The sequence below is a fragment of the Fukomys damarensis genome, unplaced genomic scaffold (genome assembly GCF_012274545.1).
Source record: "Fukomys damarensis isolate Sample0158 unplaced genomic scaffold, DMR_v1.0_HiC HiC_scaffold_7, whole genome shotgun sequence".
NCBI lineage: Eukaryota > Metazoa > Chordata > Mammalia > Rodentia > Bathyergidae > Fukomys > Fukomys damarensis.
The window spans coordinates 40946852-40964765 of record NW_022900919.1 but is presented as its reverse complement, the minus strand read 5'-3'; positions in this window follow the sequence as shown (position 1 = coordinate 40964765).

Below are 17914 nucleotides of genomic sequence, written 5' to 3'. Positions count from 1 at the left end.
CCGTGTGCGGGGCGCGAGAGGGGCTGTTTCAATGCGGTGTCGCCGCGTCCCCACCGAGTTTCTCTCCTCGGGGAGAGAGGGTCCTCGTTACGGTGTCTCAGGAGGCCGTGAGCCACGCCGCTCAGACTTGGATTCCCGGGGCTCGGGTCCTCCCGGGGACAGGGGGTTTAGGCGTTTCCTAAAATGTCCCCAGGGGCTGCCTACGGGTAGGTGGCTGGGCGGCGCGAGCTCCAGACGCTCAGAGTTGTGAGTGGCTGCTTTGGTGCGGGGCAAACCCAGCCCTGAGGGGTTGAGACTCGGGGATGGGCCCCCACCCGGTGAGGCTGGAGGCCTGGAGGGCTCCTCATTTACTCTTTCTTAAACCTTGCGCCTCAAACCTGGCGTTATCGTAATCGCTCTGTTGCCCTAGTGACAGAGCGCTGGCTTCCCAGCAACTCTTGGAAGCCTTGAAAAATTGCGGACTCCATTAACCTCGCAGTTAAGATTTTATCCTTGAAACTAGGGATGTACGGTGGGGTGGATGTGAAGATAACCAACACCTAGGGGAATATTCTAAAGTACGAAAGGATGAAAAATAAAATAAAAAGAAGCCGGGTGTGATACTTCCAGCCCTCGAGAGGAGGCAGAGGCTGAGGCTGAGGCAGGAGGGTGGCCGTGAGTTTAAAGCCAGCCTGGGCTACCTAGTGAGATCCTGTCTCAAAAACCAAAAATGTAAAATAAAAACAAAACGAGTATTTGTATACTCTGGAAGGCCAAGTATTTGGCCTTCCTTAAAAACAGAAAAAATAAGAAACTGTGACCAGAAGCAGAGCAAAACACACACACCGCCCCATAACCATCGTTTTCAACCCCAATGGATGAGAACATCTTTTAGCCAGCTTTTTTTTTTTTTTTTTTTTTTTTTTTTTTAATAATGTGTGTTCTGCTCAGCAAGGATATGGACTTTCTGGACTGGAAGGGAAGTGCCAAGCTCGAGACTCCCAGAGCTGCTGTCTGCCCCTTCCCTGCTGGCGACGTTAATTCTGGCCCGTTAGCGGTTCCCCAGTCCCTCCCCCGGACCTTCCTGGCGGCAGGTTCCCCCACCTCTGCCCCTCCCCACCCCTCCTCAAACCCTGCCACTCAGCTTCCTCCAGCCTCATCTGAGACCTTCCAGTGGCCACATCCCTTTGTTTATTTACAATCTTTTTCTTCTTCGACGATTAGGTAACATTCCATTGACTTGTGGCTCCTGGAAGCTCTTTTCTTGTGATAATATCACCGAGTCTAGTTTACCGAGGTCGGTGAAAAGATCTGGCTCTGGCTCTACTCTGGAAATGTTGGCGTTCCCTGAGGCCTCTTCCTCCCCGCCTTTCCCCCTTCCCCCTTCAAGGTCAGCCGTCTCCTCCTCTGATAAGACCTAGAGGCTGGGCCTGCCGACGCTCAGTGAGTAATTAAAAGCAGCCTCACTGCGTGGGCAGGTGGACAAGCCTTTCTTATGCGACCCCTTTGGCTGGAACTTTTGCCCTAAAACTCTGGAAACACTCTTGCTTCCCAGACCTCTCTCTCTCCAGGCCAAACATGTCTGCTTTGGCTGGACCACCAAGGTTGTCCTCCAGGAATTGTTAACAGAGTTGGCACTATCCGCGGGTTGTATGTCTGCAGGTTCAGACAAACATGGGTCAAAAGTATTCAGAGGAATCAAGTGTGGTGGCACATGCCTGTAATCTCTGCCCTCAGCAGGCTGAGGCAGGAGGAGGATGAGTTAGTTAGAGGCCAACCCACATAGTTCAAGGCCAGCCTGGATTATATTATAGGACCTTGTCTCCAAAAAAAGAAAGAAATCCACATCAAAAAACAAAATATATCGGAAGGGAAGTGTATATTGTATCTGTATTGAACATGTACAGAGTTTTTTCTTGTCATTATTCCCCAAATAATGCAGTATAACAATTATTTATCTAGTGCTGACACCAGATTAGGAATTATAATCCATGGGAGACTGTGGGTAGGTTTTAAAAATCCTATAGCATTCACCTGAAGGACTTGAGCAACCGGGAACTTTAGTAGCTGGGAGGGCAGGGTGTCCTCCGTCTCCAAGTAAAGCTGGTCACACAGCTCTACTGTGCACTCATTATTCACCTCCTCCAAACCTGGTTTTTATCTGGGCTCTCTCATTTTACCACCAGAAACTTTCAAGGGGTGTTTGAGTCCCAGATCCCTGCCCACGTGTCTACTTCATTACCTGCGGTCAACTTGAGCAGGAAAGATGTTTCTGGAATTTTCTTAGCCAGCACAAGCACAGATTCTCACAACCCAGTCCGAAACCACCTTAGGGACACAGGACAGACAAACTCACAGGTCCTTAGGCTATTATTCATTAAAGGCACAATCTGTGCTTTCTTCTGAGACAATCAGAAACCTAAAAGTAGTTATTGCTTAAAAACAGCAACAGCAAAACCCCAAAGACAAAAAAAAAACAAAAACAAAATGGGGCATGGTGACACAGACCTGTATGACTAGCACTTAGGAGTCTGAGACAGGAGGATCACCACAAATTTGAGGCCAGCCTGAATCACATAGTGAGCCCTGTCTCAAAACAAATGAAAGAAAGTACAGACACCACCGACTCTTCCTTCACACTTATAGATGCCCAAGAGGTAACTAAAGTAACAAAGCATGCTGGAGATTGAAGTCAGTGGCACCACAAGGTCCTGAGTTTGATTCCCAGAAGGAAGGAAGGAAGGAAGGGAGGCAGGGAGGGAGGGAAGGAGGAAGGAAGGAAGGAAGGAAGACAAGCTGGGGATTTAGCTCAGTGGCACTGTGCCTGGATCTTAAATTCAAGGTCCTGAGTTCGATTCCCAGTGGGGGGGGAATAAATAAAATAAGTAACAACACTTGCCTCCATTGGCATCTGTTTCCTTCACTGCCTAGAGACCTTGATTACGTGGGAAGGGTCTGTCTACAGAAGGCCAGTGATGCTGATCAGCCCTCAGCTTCCTCACCCTGTCTCAGCCTCTCTCCACACGGAGGTGCCACTGAGGGATGCAGAGGGACTCTCAGGGACACCGTGGAGCTGCCAGTCAACCCCTGAAATCACAGTCACTTGGGATCCCAGCAGAGCCTCCCCAGAGGCTGCCCTCAGGGAAATAATCTCTTGCGTTGATTAATTTTGTAGGACTCTTCTAAAGCCATCTTGCAACATCAGAACAGAGATAATGAACCACAAGGCAAATCCATAAAATATGGCCTGACATTTTGTTCATAGGTCAGGATGACGCCTCATCAGAGTTGTGCCCCTTTGCCCCTCAAGCTGAAGTTCCCTCCCTATTTTCTCTTCCTTTTTCACTTTGCCTAATAGACCATGCTTATCGCTGACACTTACTGAAATTCTTTTTTGGTTGTTTTTGTTTGTTTGTTTGTTTGTTTTTTGAGACAGGGTCTCACTGTGTAGTTGGGACTGACCTAGAACTCACTGTGTAGCCCAGTCTGATCTGGAACTCACAGTGATCCTCCTGCCTCAGCCTCCAGAGTGCTGGGATTACAGGCATGCGCCACCACACCTGGCTTACTTACTGAAATTCTTTTGCTGAGCCGGGCTTGGTGGCACACACCTGTAATCGCAGCACTCGGGAGGCTAAGGCAGAAAGATCACCTCCAGCTCAAGGCCAGCCTGAACTGGGTAGAAGATCTTGTCTCAAAAGATGAAACAAGTAAAAATAAATAAATAGGTAAACAGAAAAAAGAAAAAGAAAGACTCCTTTTTTCTGCAACAATTCAAGAACCCACTCCCCAGAGTGAGTTGAGGTCCCCATCTCCTGTTTGGGAACCTCCTCTGACCCCACCCAGCCTCTTGAGCTACCACTGAGAGTTATCGCTCAAAACCATCCTTATCATTATGAAGCAGAAGGCCCCCTCTGACCCCTGCCGAAAATCCTTGTGGGGGAGGGGGTGTTCAGTCCCAAGAATGGCCCAGCAAGAAGCAGCAGAATATGGCCACTTTCCCAACATGGCATTCTGGACCCTGCAACCCTCTAACCACAGGCTTGGTTTTTTGAGATTTTTTTCTGCACAAAATCAGGTGGAAGGCTAGAGATACCCCAACCTCACCCTTTCAGCAATTCAAAGTATTGACTCAGAGTTCAATGCCCTTTCTTTTAAAACAGTGTCTTGCCTGCCATCCAGGCTGGCCTTGGACTCACGATTTAGCCCAGGCTGGACTCACAGTGATCCTCCTGCCTCAGCCTCCCAAGTGCTGGGATGACTGCCATGCACTCCCACACCTGGCTTCAATGTCATTATTTTTATGCAATTATTTTTATCGCCATCATCAATTTAAATAAAATTCATGAACATTTTCCATTCACTTGCTTTTCTTTATATTTTACATTTATTTTCCTTTCTTATTGCATCTGGGGGCTGGGGATTTAGCTCAGTGGTTCTGGCGCCTGCCTCACAAGCACAAGGACTGGAGTTCAACCCCCGGTACCAAAAAAAAAAAGAAAAGTAAAACTTTCTTATTGCATCTGACATAACCCACTCCCCCTGCTCCCACCAGCTTCTCTAAACCAAAGTCCATCATTGTCAAGCCAGCCTTGTGGCCTGGTTAATGTGGTTAAATGCCGTTATTTCCAGGCTATTTTATTTCTGAGAAATAATTGTAGCTTAAGGCTACTCCATCTTCAAACTGTGCTTTTTCCATTATTCCTGATATCTCCCTGGAGTTTAAACTAGGGGTAAACTTTTTCTGGCAAGACCAGAGAGTGAGTTTTTTCCAACTTTGTGGGTCAAGGGGGGAAATCACTGATATTATTTGTGTCCTTGTATAGTGAGAGAAAAAAATTAACCTAGATTTTTTTAATTGATGAAAATCAAAATATAATGAAAATATGTATGTATATTTTTATAATATATACCTACTAGCCAGACATGGTGGTTCATGCCTATAATCTCAACATACTGGGAGGCTGAGGCAGGAAGACTCTACTTTGAGTCCAGCCTGGGCAATGAAGTGATTTAGCAAGACCCAGTCTCAAAAACAAAAAAATAAGAAAGGGGGCTGGGGATTTAGCTTAGTGGTGCCATCGCCTGCCTCGAAAGTACAAGGACCTGAGTTCGATCCCTGGTACAAAAAAAAAAAAAAAAAAAAAAAAAAAAAAAAAAAGAAGGAGACGAAAGACCAAGAAATAAAAAAAAAAAAAAAAAAAAAAAAAGAAAGAAAGAAAAGACTGGAGATGTAGCTCAATGCAAATGCCTTGGGATCCATTCCCAGTACCGAAATATATATACAGATCCACAAATGAGAGCATGGAATTGGCAGAGGAATATTATTTAGTTTAAATGGGGCTCAAAGTTATTGTTTCGTATCATTAAACTGATAACAAAATTGACCTGTAAAAATCATGCTTGGCTGCTACAAAATAGTTGGGCTTGGACCGGGGATTTAGCTCAATGGTTGCGTGGTTCCATTGCCTGCCTTGCAAGCACAAGGACCAGAGTTTGATCCCGAGTACCAAAAAAATAAAATAAAATAGCTGGGCCTTAGGTTGCTGACCCGGTCTGGGTTGGGACCGCTTGGTTCGCCTGTGCACTGCCTCTTCAGGGGAATGCAGGACTGATTTCATTTGTTTCGTGCTGGGCATAAAAACCCGGGCCGCAAGCACCCTAAGCACACCCTGTGCCACTGAGCTAACCTCACAGCCCATGTTTAACTGTTTAACTTCTTTTTCTTTTCTTTTCTTTTTTTTGGTACCAGGGATCGAACTGGGGACCTTGCACTTTCGAGGCAGGTGCAGGAACCACTGAACTAAATCCCGGGCCCCTTCTTTTAATTTCTAAGCGATCTGACTGAATGCTAGGAGAAAACAGTTTCTCAAGGTCCCTCCCATCCAACTCTTGAGGTAGAGGAAGGAGCACCACGCAGTCACCATGCTCGAGTGTCTGCAGGGCTTCTTTTCCCCTTTGGTCCCCTGCAGAGATTCCCAAGTCCGGGGTAGCTTGGGAGGAACAAGTTTTGCCTTTCTTTCTTCTTGTTCAGTGATACTGGTTGCAACATTGTTTCAAATAACAGGGTAAGGTGGTGTACCCTCTAATCCCAGCACTCCAGAGGCTAAGGTAGGAGGATCTCTGAAAGTTCCAGGCCAGCCTGGGGTACATAGCCAAGTTCAAGTACAGCCCAAATTACACAGCAAAAACAAAAGCCTAAAAACAATCCACATATCCATCACCTGGGGCAGGCAGTGAAACTGTGCTATAAGTATTGCATGAAATAAAACACGGTCCTTTCCTAAAATACCAACGATTTCCTTTTTTACTGGGTATACTTCCTATACCACAACATGCACCACTGTAAAATACACAGTTCAGTGGTTTTTAGTATACGGTATTCACAGAGTGGTACAACCATCAGCACTCTGCATTTTCAGAAATTCCTTCACCTCTCCAAACTCACACTTGTTAGCAGCCACTCCTACCTCCCCTCTTCCCCTAGGCGCTGCAGACCACTAATCTTCCTTCTCTGCATTTGCCTTTTCTGGACGTTTCATGTAAATGGAATCACAGCACCTGTCTTTTGTGACTCACCTCTTACATCTAGTGTGTTTTCACGGTCCATCCACATTGTAGTGGATCTCAGTAATTCAACCTTATAATTTTTATTTATTTATTTGTTTATTTATTTTTGGTTACTGAGATGGAACCCAGGATGTTCCATGCCCCTAACCCTTTTTTTATTTCTATTTTTAATTTTGAAACATTGTCTCACTAAATTGCCCCGGACTAGGCTTGAACTCAGCCTCTGGAGCCTGTGGCACCACACCCAGCTAAACATTTTCATTGTGCTAAAATATAGATAATTTTAAAAAAGAAGAAAAAACCAAGGGCGGGGATTTAGCTCAGGGGTTCCGCTGCCTGCCCTGCAAGTGCAAGGTCTGAGTTCGATCCCCAGTACCAAAATAAATGACTAAAATATACAAAACAAATTTTACCCTTTAACCATGAGGAAGTGTAAACTCAGTGTCAGTCAGGCTCAGTGAAGTCCCTTTACGCTGCGTAACCATCACTACCCTCCACCTCTGCAAATCTTTCACGGCACCTAAGTGAAACTCTGTGCCCATTGATGGCTTCCGGTCTCCTGGCTCCAGGCCCACCCTTCTCCTTCCTCTAAGAATCTGCCTGTTCCTGGTATCACAATTCAGTGGAATCCGACAGTATCCATCCATGTCTGACCTCTTTTGCCTAGTATCGGGTTTTCTGAAATAGTCTGTTTTACCCTGTCTCTGAATTTCATTCTTTTTTAATGCCAAAAAAGCAAAAAAAAAAAAAAAAAAAAAACCTTTGTATGGCTATAGAGACCAAAAAGGAAGAAAGCGAGCGAGTATTCCTGTGAATGGAAGGCCAGCCTGAACTCCATGCGGGAGATAAGGGGATGCCTTGCAGGAGGGGTGGCATAGAGGGGGCGACAGAGGTGGGCGCATTTTTGCTCCTGAAAGGGGTCCAGGCTGAGAGCAAGGGGTGAAGAGCGAGGTGTGCTTCGTGGCCCATCCTACACAGTAAGATCAGGTCCCTCCGCAAAAAGGGACAAAAATAGCATCCATTGTTGGTGAAGGAGAGGGAAATGGACTGTCTCTGGAAGATCATTGGGCGGTGTCTGTCCAGGTTTCGGCGCCCTCCCACTTAACTCAGGGATCTCCTTGGGCATGGGGGGGCAGAAACGCCCGGCTGGGCAGCGCCGGGTGGGGGCACGGTTCACGGGACTCCGAGGAGCGAGTTCACAATCCCCTTCTGCCCTCTCCAGCCCTCCCCTCCCTGGCAGAGGACTGGCCCTCGCCCTTCACCTTCATTTGTCCTTCACAAGTGACCCCTCCCACCTGCAGAGGACCTCAAAGTCCCTACCTAGCACCTGCCTAGTCGGGTCAAATCCCTGTGCTCCTGGTGACCGGGGAGCGGCGAATCCCTCCCTTCCCACCTTGTGCACAGCCTGCTTCCCCTGGAGGGGCCCCTCCCCAGCCTCTGCACTGGAGAACCCAGGATCCTCCCCCTTTCTCCTTCTTTGGGTCCTGAGCTGACCACCCTTTCTTCCAGAAATCGAAACTACTTTCTGCCCTTCCCACTTCCCTCTGTTCTCTCAGCTGCTTTCTTTCCTTCCTTCCTTGTTTCCTTTCTTTCTTTCTTTTTTTTTTTTCTTTTTTGGTGGTACAGGAGATTAAACCCAAAGCCGTCACATGCTCTACATACCCAGTTTGTTTGTCTGTTTGTTTGTTGAGACAGGGTCTCACTATGTCGTTCAGGCTGGCCTCAAAATTGTAGTGCTGCTCCTGCCTTAGCCTCCAGAATGCTGGAATTACAGGCATGCACCACACCTGGCTGTTTTTTATTTTGAGACAGTCTCACTAAGTGGCTAAATTGTGCAGGCTGGGCTCAAACATTTGATCCTCTTGCCTCAGCCTCCCACAGTGCTGAGATTATAGGTGGATCACCTCACCAGCTCAGTCAGCTTCTTGAAAGAGCTGCCTCCTTTCCTAGTTTCTTCAGCCTTACTTCCCTCCTATCCAACCACTGGCAATCTGGCTTTTGTCCCTGTGCTCTTCTGAAACTGACCAGGTAGACTAGCCATGTCCACCAAATCCAAGGACTTCACTGCATGATCCAGGGAATCTTCTGTATACAGCTTACTGGAACTTTCTGGAAGCTTCTGGTACAGCAGTTGCTAGACCTCTTGGGAAAATCTCCCCTCCCTTGGCTCTGCAGCTGCATGTCCTGTTGGTTCCTCTATTTCTCCAAACATGTTTTGTTTTCCCTCCTTGGCCTCTTCTTCGTCCTTCCCCCTTCAGACACCGGTGTTGGGGTCAAAGGGGTCTGGCGCTGTTCTTTTCAATTTCCCTTGCAAAGCCACCTCTACTGCCTGGGTCACCTCTACCCCTCCTCTGGATCATTCTTGTTCATTAAGTCTCACCTTGGCCTCTCCTGGGACCCTTCTGGGGCCCTAGGTTGGAGTAAGTGAGCTTCTTCCATCCCCCTAGCATTTAGAATGAAATTGGTTGAAAGGACTTGTTTTTCTGTCCCGCCCTCACACTGACTGTCACTTACGTGGCAGCTGTGGCTCTTCACACAGCGACAACCACACAGTAAATGTTCCCTAACCTTTGCTGTTGGATAAACCAAGGGGGCGGACCGCAGAGGAAAGGTGGGGAGCATCATCGTTCTCTGGAGAAACAGGACCCATCGGCTACACAGACATAGAGCAATAATTGGGATTTGTCATGGGCGTTCACTCACATAATGATGGCACAAAGAGCTCCCTGTGCGTGCCGTCTGCAGGCTGGAGACCAGGAGAGCTGGTGGTGCAACCTCACCTGAGTCTGCGGCCTGAGCTCTGGTCTCCAGGGCAGGAGGAGGTGGCTGTTGCAGCTGGAGGAGAGTGAGGGACCCACCTTTCCTCTGCCCTTTTATTCCATCCCAGTCCTCAGTGGATTGGATGCTGCTTGCTGCTGGGTGAGGGGGGGCCTGGTTACCCAGTCTTCTGATCAAATGCCAGTCTTTTCTGCAAACATATCCAAAATTAATGTTTTACCACCTTCTTGGACAATTCTCAGCCTCGGCAAGTTGACGCAAAATGGACCACAGAGGAAGCTAAGAGGGAAGCTTACATCACAGGCGAAACAGGTGCCTCCGAAACCAGGTTGAGGAAACTGGGCTTTGTTCGGTGGGAAAAAAATTTGAACCTAGAATCCCACTGAAACACATAGTCTTGTGGCAGGGATGCAAAAAGAGGGAAACTCTGATAATAAGTAAGCCAGGGGCTGGGGATTTGGCTCAGTGGTTCGGCCACCTGCTTCGCAAGTGCAAGGCCCTGAGTTTGATCCCTGGTACCAAAAAGGAAAAAAAGTAAGCCAGGTATGTGGTACAGGCCTGTGATCCCAGCACTCCAGTGGATCGCTCCAAGTTCAAGGCCAGTCTGGGCTACAGAGTGAGTTCAAGGCCAGCTTGGACACCGTAGCAAGACCCTGTCTCAAATAAATAATCCAAAAGACAGTGAAGTAGAATAACGTAGGAAAAAGTAAAACAAAGCTGATGGAAATGGGGATGTTGTGACCCTGCAGGTCAGTGACACAGGGACACAGGGGTATTCTCAGGAATTAGGTGTATTCTGTGTGTGTGTGTGTGTGTGTGTGTGTGTGTGTGTGTGTGTATGAGACAGGGTATCACTCTGTAATTCAGGCTGGCCTTGAACTCAAGGCAATCCTCCTGCTTCAGCCTCCCACGTGTCGGGAGTACAAGAGTGTGCCACCATTTGTAGGATGGGCTCTGAGGCAGTGAGTCAGGCCCAGGGAGATGAAGTGGTCGAAGATATTGTCTCAGAAAGCTGTGTTCTAGGAAGTAGGGACGTGCGTGAAAGATATGAGGAGTGGTTTTTAGTTTTATTTTGCAGGGCTGAGGATCGAACTCATAGCCTCATAAGCAAGTGTTAAGCAAATGCTCTACTCTGAGCTGTGCTCCCAATCCGAAGATTTAATTCTGAATATCCCTTTAATCCTATAATAAAAGTGTCACACAATTCATGTTAGCTTGGGGAGAGAAGGTACAGAGTCCCTACTTCACCTCTGCCTTTCTAGGTGACTTTGGGGAACTCATGTAACCAAAGACCATAGGCCTCCTAATCCGCAAACTCGAGATAAGTCTATCTGTCCCCTAGGTTGGTGTGAGGACTAAATGAGATAATTGTAAATGTGCTATCTGCAAATGTTTTCTGTAATCCTCGACAAATAAAGGTTTTTGTATAAGAGGCTAATCTAGCTGATAATGCTGAAGTACGTAGAGTCACGTGGAATTCAGGTCCTTTCTGTTCCAGCTGCTGGCCATCCCCATTACTCACAGGAGCTGGTACAGCTGCTCTTCCTTGGTCACATGCACCCTGGCAGGCACTAAGCTAGTGACACCATCGACACAACCATAGTTGGGAAACACACCTCCCCTGTCCCCAGTGAGCCTGCATGCTGGTAAATGTGGAAAATTAGAAGTGTTTAACTGGACACCTGGTACTCATTGAACTTATGTTCCAGAACACAAGATGACAACCAAGAAATAAAAAATAACAATATTAGGGACAAGGTGTAAAAAAAAGAATAAGAGGAGCAGGCTAGGGTCAAGGTTGTAGGGGCTACCTTAGGTAATACGACAGAGAAGGATAAAGGAAGAAACATTGTGAAACTCAAAAGAAAACAGTTATGCAAGGAGCTAGGAAAAGAACATTCTAGAAAAAGGGAATAGCACATTCAAAGATCCTGGGGCAGGAAAGAATATGTCCCATTTAAGGACATGAAAAGCAGCCAAAGAGGCCAAAAATGTACCCTAGAGGAGAGATAGCCTCTGTAGCAAATGGTGCTGGGAAAACTGGCTGCCCACATCTAGATCCATATCACTCACTTGTGTACTAAACTAAAATCAAAGTGGTTCAAGAACCTAAATGTTGAAACAGAAACACTTAATCTGCTGGAAGATAAAAAAGGTGAAATTCTTGAAGTGATAGACATAGCCAAAGACTTTTCTAACAGAACCCCAATTGCACAAGAACTAACAGCAAGAATCAACAAATAAGATCATATCAAATTAAAAAGCTCCTGTACAGCAAAGGAAACAACAGAGGGAAGATACAACCTATAAAATGGGGAAAAATTTTTGCCAGCTACACTTCAGACAGAAGATTAAGATTTAAATATAAAAAGAACTAAAAAACTTAGCCCCCCAAACAGGCCAAATCAAAAATGAGCAACTGAAATGAACAGACATGTCTCAGAAGTACAAATAGCGTGATAAGTACGTGAAAAAACATTCAACATCACTGGCCATTAGAGAAATGCAAATTGAAACAACACTGAACCAGGTGTGGTGGCATGCACTTGAATTCCAGCACTTGGGAGGCTGAGGCAGGAGGATCACCCAATTCAGAGGCCAGTTTATGCTACATAGTGAGTTCAAGGCCAGCCTGAACTGCATAGCTAGACCCTGTCTCAACAAAACAAAACAAAACAAACAAACAAACCACTATGATTCCATTTTACTCCAGAAAGAATAGCTAATACCAAGAAATCAGACAACAACAAATGCTGATAGGCCCAGCGGGGGAAAAAAGAACCCTTTGGCCAGGAGTGGTAGCACACCCCTGTAATCCCAGCACTCAGGAGGCTGAGGCAGGATGATTGCTGTGAGTTCCAGACCAGACTGGGCTACATAGTGAGTTTCAGGTCACTGTCTCAAAAACAAAACAAAACAAAAAAAAAAGAAAGAAAAAGAAAAAAAGAACGCTTCTACACTGTTGGTGGGAATGTAAACTAGTATAATCACTAATCACTATGGAAATTCCTCAAAAAACTAAAGCCGCCCATAGGTCAATCAAAAGATGGATAAATACAGAAATTGTGTTACTTGTACACAATGAGGCAGTGCTGTGCCAGAAAGAAAGATAAACTTGAGTCTTCTGCCTTGAGATCACATTAAATGAAATAAGTCAGGCACACAAGCTTAAATATCACATGGCATCTCTTCATGAGAAACCCAATGTACAAATAAAGAGCAAAGTTAAAAGACTGATTAACAGGGTCTGGTGGTGCACACGTGTGACACAAGCATTCAGAAGGCTGAGGCAGGAAGAGCACCAAAATTTGAGGCCAGCCTGGGCTACACAATGAGTTCAAGGATAGCCTGGACTGCATAGCCAGACCCTGTCTCAGAAACAAAAAGAAAAAAAAAAAAAAAACAACAAGAGACAGGGTGTTGCTTATTGCCCAGGCTAACCTGAGACTTCTGGATTTAGATAACCCTCCTGCCTCAGCCTTCCCTCTGAGCACCCGGGACTTCAGGCATGTGCCACAGCACCTGGCTGCTTCTTGGCTCCTTTGAGGACAACAGAGGACCTCTTGTCACTGATGAGGCAAAAGCAGAAGAGCTCTGGAGCCGGACAGCCCGCGTGTCAGTCCGCATGCCTGACCCAGACGCGACATCTGTCCCAGGAGGCCACCCGCTCTCCAGGCCCCACCTTCTCCCACCCCCAAACCTCTTCTGTTGTCTCCTCTTGCCCACATTCCAGGAACTACTACTTCTACAAGCGGATACTTCCGGCTATGCTGCCGCCCCCTCTGGGTCCGTCTTTCTTTCCTCAGGCGGTGAATGGACCTGCAATGCCTTCTCGGATGCTCATGGGTGTGGCTCACAGTACTTCTAGGTCACTCAGGGTTAGACACGTGGACTCTGACTCAGCTGGTAATGGGGAGCTCAAGTCCCTCTTCTGACAGGCGTCCTGGTAACGCCAAGTGGGCTGCTCTGGAGGCTACCCTTGAAGAGGGGGGATCAGTCTCTCCTTCCCCAACCTGTGTTGCTCCTTGCTGTGGACTTATTTTTCTAGAACGCTATGTAAAAAACCCCAATGAGTTTGTATTTGTTTTTCTAGAGATGGTCTTGTCATGTAGTTCAGCTGGGCCTGGAATTTGCTACATAGCTTGGGCTGGTTGGGAGCTCACAGTGATCTTCCTGTCTCAGCCTCTTGAGTGCTAGGATTACAGGTGTGCATAACCTTACCTGGCTAGGTTGACAATAGCAGGTGAGTCCAGAACACAGCTGTATCTCCCTGACTGCCTAGCCTCAAGGTCTCAGCCTCCATGCCTGGAAAACATCCAACCTTATCTTCATGCTGGATTTTGAGCCACAAGCCATAGCTCACCTTTACTTGGAAGCACCTGGCTCTGCACCCTGCCACTGAACTATAACCACAGTACTTCATTAAGAGCTTTAAAATGACAAATGAAAAAAATGGAAACAAAGTCTTGGTAAATGGGGAGGGTAGGAAGAGGTGAAGGGAGGGCAAGGACAAGGGGAAAAAAATGAGAACCAAGACCTGTCATGTAAAGGTGCAAGATCCCAATGATGAATGTAACTGTACTGTATACCTAAAATGTACCAATAAACTCAATAAGGAAAAAAAAAGAGTTTTAAGATGACAACAAAAAGTCTTTAAAAGACAATGCAGCCCAGACCAGCTTCAAACTCATGACGATCCTCCTGCCTCAGCCTCCCAAGTGTTGAGACTACAGGTGTGTGCCACCACACCCAGCAACGGTAGGGATTCCGGGGGATTTTTAGGATATGATAACAAGAACCATCACCAAAGATTCCTCTAAAACCATAGCCTTGCCATGGAAAGAATTCTGTGAGAATATCTGCCCAAGGCTGCTTGTCCAACCCTGATACTGCCCTTGTGTTTGATCCTTGAAGCCAAGAATGATGGATCCAAAAGAACTAGAGGAATGTTCTCATTTCGCCCTTAAAGGCTGGCCTGGCCTCGCTCCCTGCACATGCTCATGTTCATGAGGCAGCTACTCTCATCTCAGTGCCCCAAACTCCCAGGTGAACCCCACATCTGCACAGTGCTCTTAAGCGTGGCTGCACATGAGAGGGGGCAGTGCCAACATGCAGCCCCAGGTGAGGATTCATGACTGGGTCTGGGACCATGGGCAGCCAGAAAGCAAGTAGTTGGAGCCAGAGCACATGCGATTAGGTTAAAATCTTAAATAGCAAAACCATTAGAAGAAAATACTGGGGAAAAAAACAAAGAAAAGGAGATCATATTGGGGAAATATTTTTATGCCTCCAGATGAAGAATAATTCTTACCAAGAGTTGATATTGTCAAATTCAATTACATTAAAATATAACATGGGCATGGTGGCTCATGCCTGTAATCCCAGCACTCTGGGAGGCTGAGACAGGAGGATCACAAATTTGATCTCTATGTGGGCAATTTAGGTATTTAGTGAGGCCTTGTTTCAAAATTTTAAAAAATAAAAATAAAAAGGGCTGGGAATGTGGCTCAGTGCAAGGCCTTGGGTTCAGTCCCCAGAACAGCACACACAAAATTTATGTCTTTGTGACTCAGCTTTGGTAATTCATGTATCTAGCATTCTGTTACTTTTTTTTTTTTTTTTTTTTTTTTTTTTTTTTTTTTTTTTGGTATGGAGGATCAAATTCTGGACCTTGTGCCTGTGAGGCAGGTGGCAGAACCACTGAGCTAAGTCCCTAGCTCTGGAATCTGTTGATTTCTTTTATGATTTCCATCTTATTAGAATATAGGTTCTCAAAATAAGTACTGATGATCTGGATTTTTTTAGGATTTGTTGGGATTTCACCCTTTTCATTTGTAATTGCATAAATTTGACTCTTTTCTTTCCCATTTTTAAAATTTATTTATTATTTGGTACTGGGGATCGAACTTGGGACCTTGCACTTCCAAGGCAGGCAGCAGAAACACCAAGCTAAATCCTCTGCCCTCTTTCCATTTTTTTTTTTTAAATGTTGGCTAGGGGTTTGTCAATGTTATTTAATCTTTCCAAGAACAAACTCTGATTCATTGATTCTTTGTTTTCTTAGTTTCAGTTACATTGATTTCTCTTCTGATCTTTGTAATTTCTTCCCTTGTACCAGCTTTTGACTTGTTCTCAACTTGTTCTTTTTCTAGTAGCTTGAGGTTCAACATTAAGTTATTTGAGCTTGCTCTACTTTTCTGATATGGGCATTCACCACTATAAATTTCCCTTGTAAGACTGCTTTCATTATGTTCCATAGGTTCCAATATATTGTATTGGCATTATTGTTTAATTGTGGAAACTATCTAATTTTTTCTTTAATTTTACCTGTGACCCATTGGTTGTTCAGAAGGGTGTTATTTAATTTCCATGTGTTTATGAAGTTTTTCTGGTTTCTTTTGCCATTAATTTCCAGTTTCATTGCACTATGGTCTGATAAAATGCATGGGATAATTTCACTTACTTTGCATTAACTTAAGTATGTTCTATGAGCTAGTATGTGGTCTATTTTGGAGAACACCCCATGTGCAGCTGAGAAGAATGTGTAATCTGATGTTGTGGGGTAGAACACTCTGTAGACATCTACTAAGTCCATTTGTTCAAAGGTTTGGTTCAATTCTGATTTTTTTTTTTTTTGGTCTAGTTGATCTGTTTGTGACAGTGGGGTATTGAGATCCTGCACAATTATTATTATTTTTTTATTTTTATTTTTTTGCACTGGGGATTGAACTTGGGACCTTGTGCTTGTGAGGCAAGCAGCAGAACCACTGAGATAAATCCCTGGCCCCTGCATTGAATTTTATTAGTACTTATTTGATTTTTCATGTCTGTTGATGTTTGTTTTACATAGTTGAGTACACTGGTATTTGGTGCATATATACTTATGATTGTTATCTTTTCCTCTTGGATTATTCCCTTAATGAGGACGTCTTTGTTGATCAGTCTTAGCTTGAAATCCACTTTGTCTGTAAATAGAATAGCTACCCCTGCTTTTTTTCCAGGTTTCTACTGGATGAAGTATTGTTTTCCATCCTTTGACTTTCACTTCATGATTTTTTTTTTTTTAGTTAAATGTGGTTTTTGTGTGCAGCATATTGTTGGATCTTGTTTCTTTTTTCTTTTTCTTTTTCTTTTCTTTTTTTGGGGGCAGGGCTTGAGACAGGGTCTCACTATGTAGTTGAGACTGACCTGGAACTCACTATGTAGCTCACGCTGTTCTCAAACTCACAGCGATCCTCCTGCTTCAGCCTCCCCACTGCTGGGATTACAGGCCTGCACCACCATGCCTGCCAGATCTTGTTCTGGTAATCTGTTCATTTTGATTGGTTAACTAAGATTCTTTACATTTATAATTATAATAGATACATATTGACTTATCCTTGTCATGTTATTTTCTTCTTGTTGGGTGCCTTTTCTTTCCTTTCTGTTTAATTATTTGTCTTGCCTAGTGGATTCATTCTGTTGGGGTTCAGAGAGTTGTAGGTTTCATTGACTCTTTCTAGAATATCCTTCATAACATTTGGAGTTCTGATTTAGTGGTCATGAATTTCTTCAGGTGTTCTTTGTCATGGAAGTATCTTATTTCTCCATCAATTTTAAAAGATAGCTTTGCAAAAAAAAAAAAAAGTTTTGAGAAGTACATCAGTCTGGGTTGGAGGTTTTCTTTTTGAGCTTGAATTATGTCATTTCAAACTCTTTTTGACTTCAGGGTTTGTGTTGAGAAGTCTACTGTGTTTCTGAAGGGCTTTCCTTTATAGGTGATTTGTCTCTTTCTCTAGCAGCTTTTAATATGCTATCCTGTGAATTTCCGGAATTTTGACTATTATATGCATTTGTATATAGGTTTTTTGATCATAACTACTTGGAATTCTATATGCCTCACTTATCCATATGTCAAATTCCTTTTCTAAGCTTGGGAAGTTTTCTGACATTACCTCTGAGAACAGGATTTTTATTTTATTTGTGCTGTCTCCTGCTTTCTCATTGACTCCAGTTAATCTTATGTTATTCTTCTTTGCATCATCTAGTAGCTGTTGGATAGACTTTTCATGGTCCTTCGCTTTTTTTTTTTTTTTGGTACCAGGGATCGAACTTGGGTCCTTGCACTTGCAAGGCAGAAGGCAGCATCACTGAGCTAAATCCCCAGGCCCAGTTGCTTGCTATTTTAAAAAGAACTTTCTTTTCATGATTACTAACCCCAATCCTGTCTTCTAGATCTGATATTTTATCCTCACACTGGTTCATTCTGCTGTGTATACTTTCTGTGTTAGTTACTTTTATTTATTTTTTTTTTCTTTTTATTGAGTTTATTGGCACAATCTAGGTATACAATACAATTACATTCATCATTGGGATTCTGTACCTTTACATAATAGGTCTTGATTCTCATTTTTTCCCCTTAACCCTGCCCTCCCTTCACCCCCTCCTCCCCTCCCCGTTTACAAACACTTTATTTCCATTTTTCGGTTTCTCATACTTTTTTCCTCTCCCAGATTACCTTTCCCCCACCCTTCCCACTTTCCCTACACCTTAGCCCTTTACTTCCTATTTCACATTATTAATTATCTCATTAGGATCCTGTGTACTA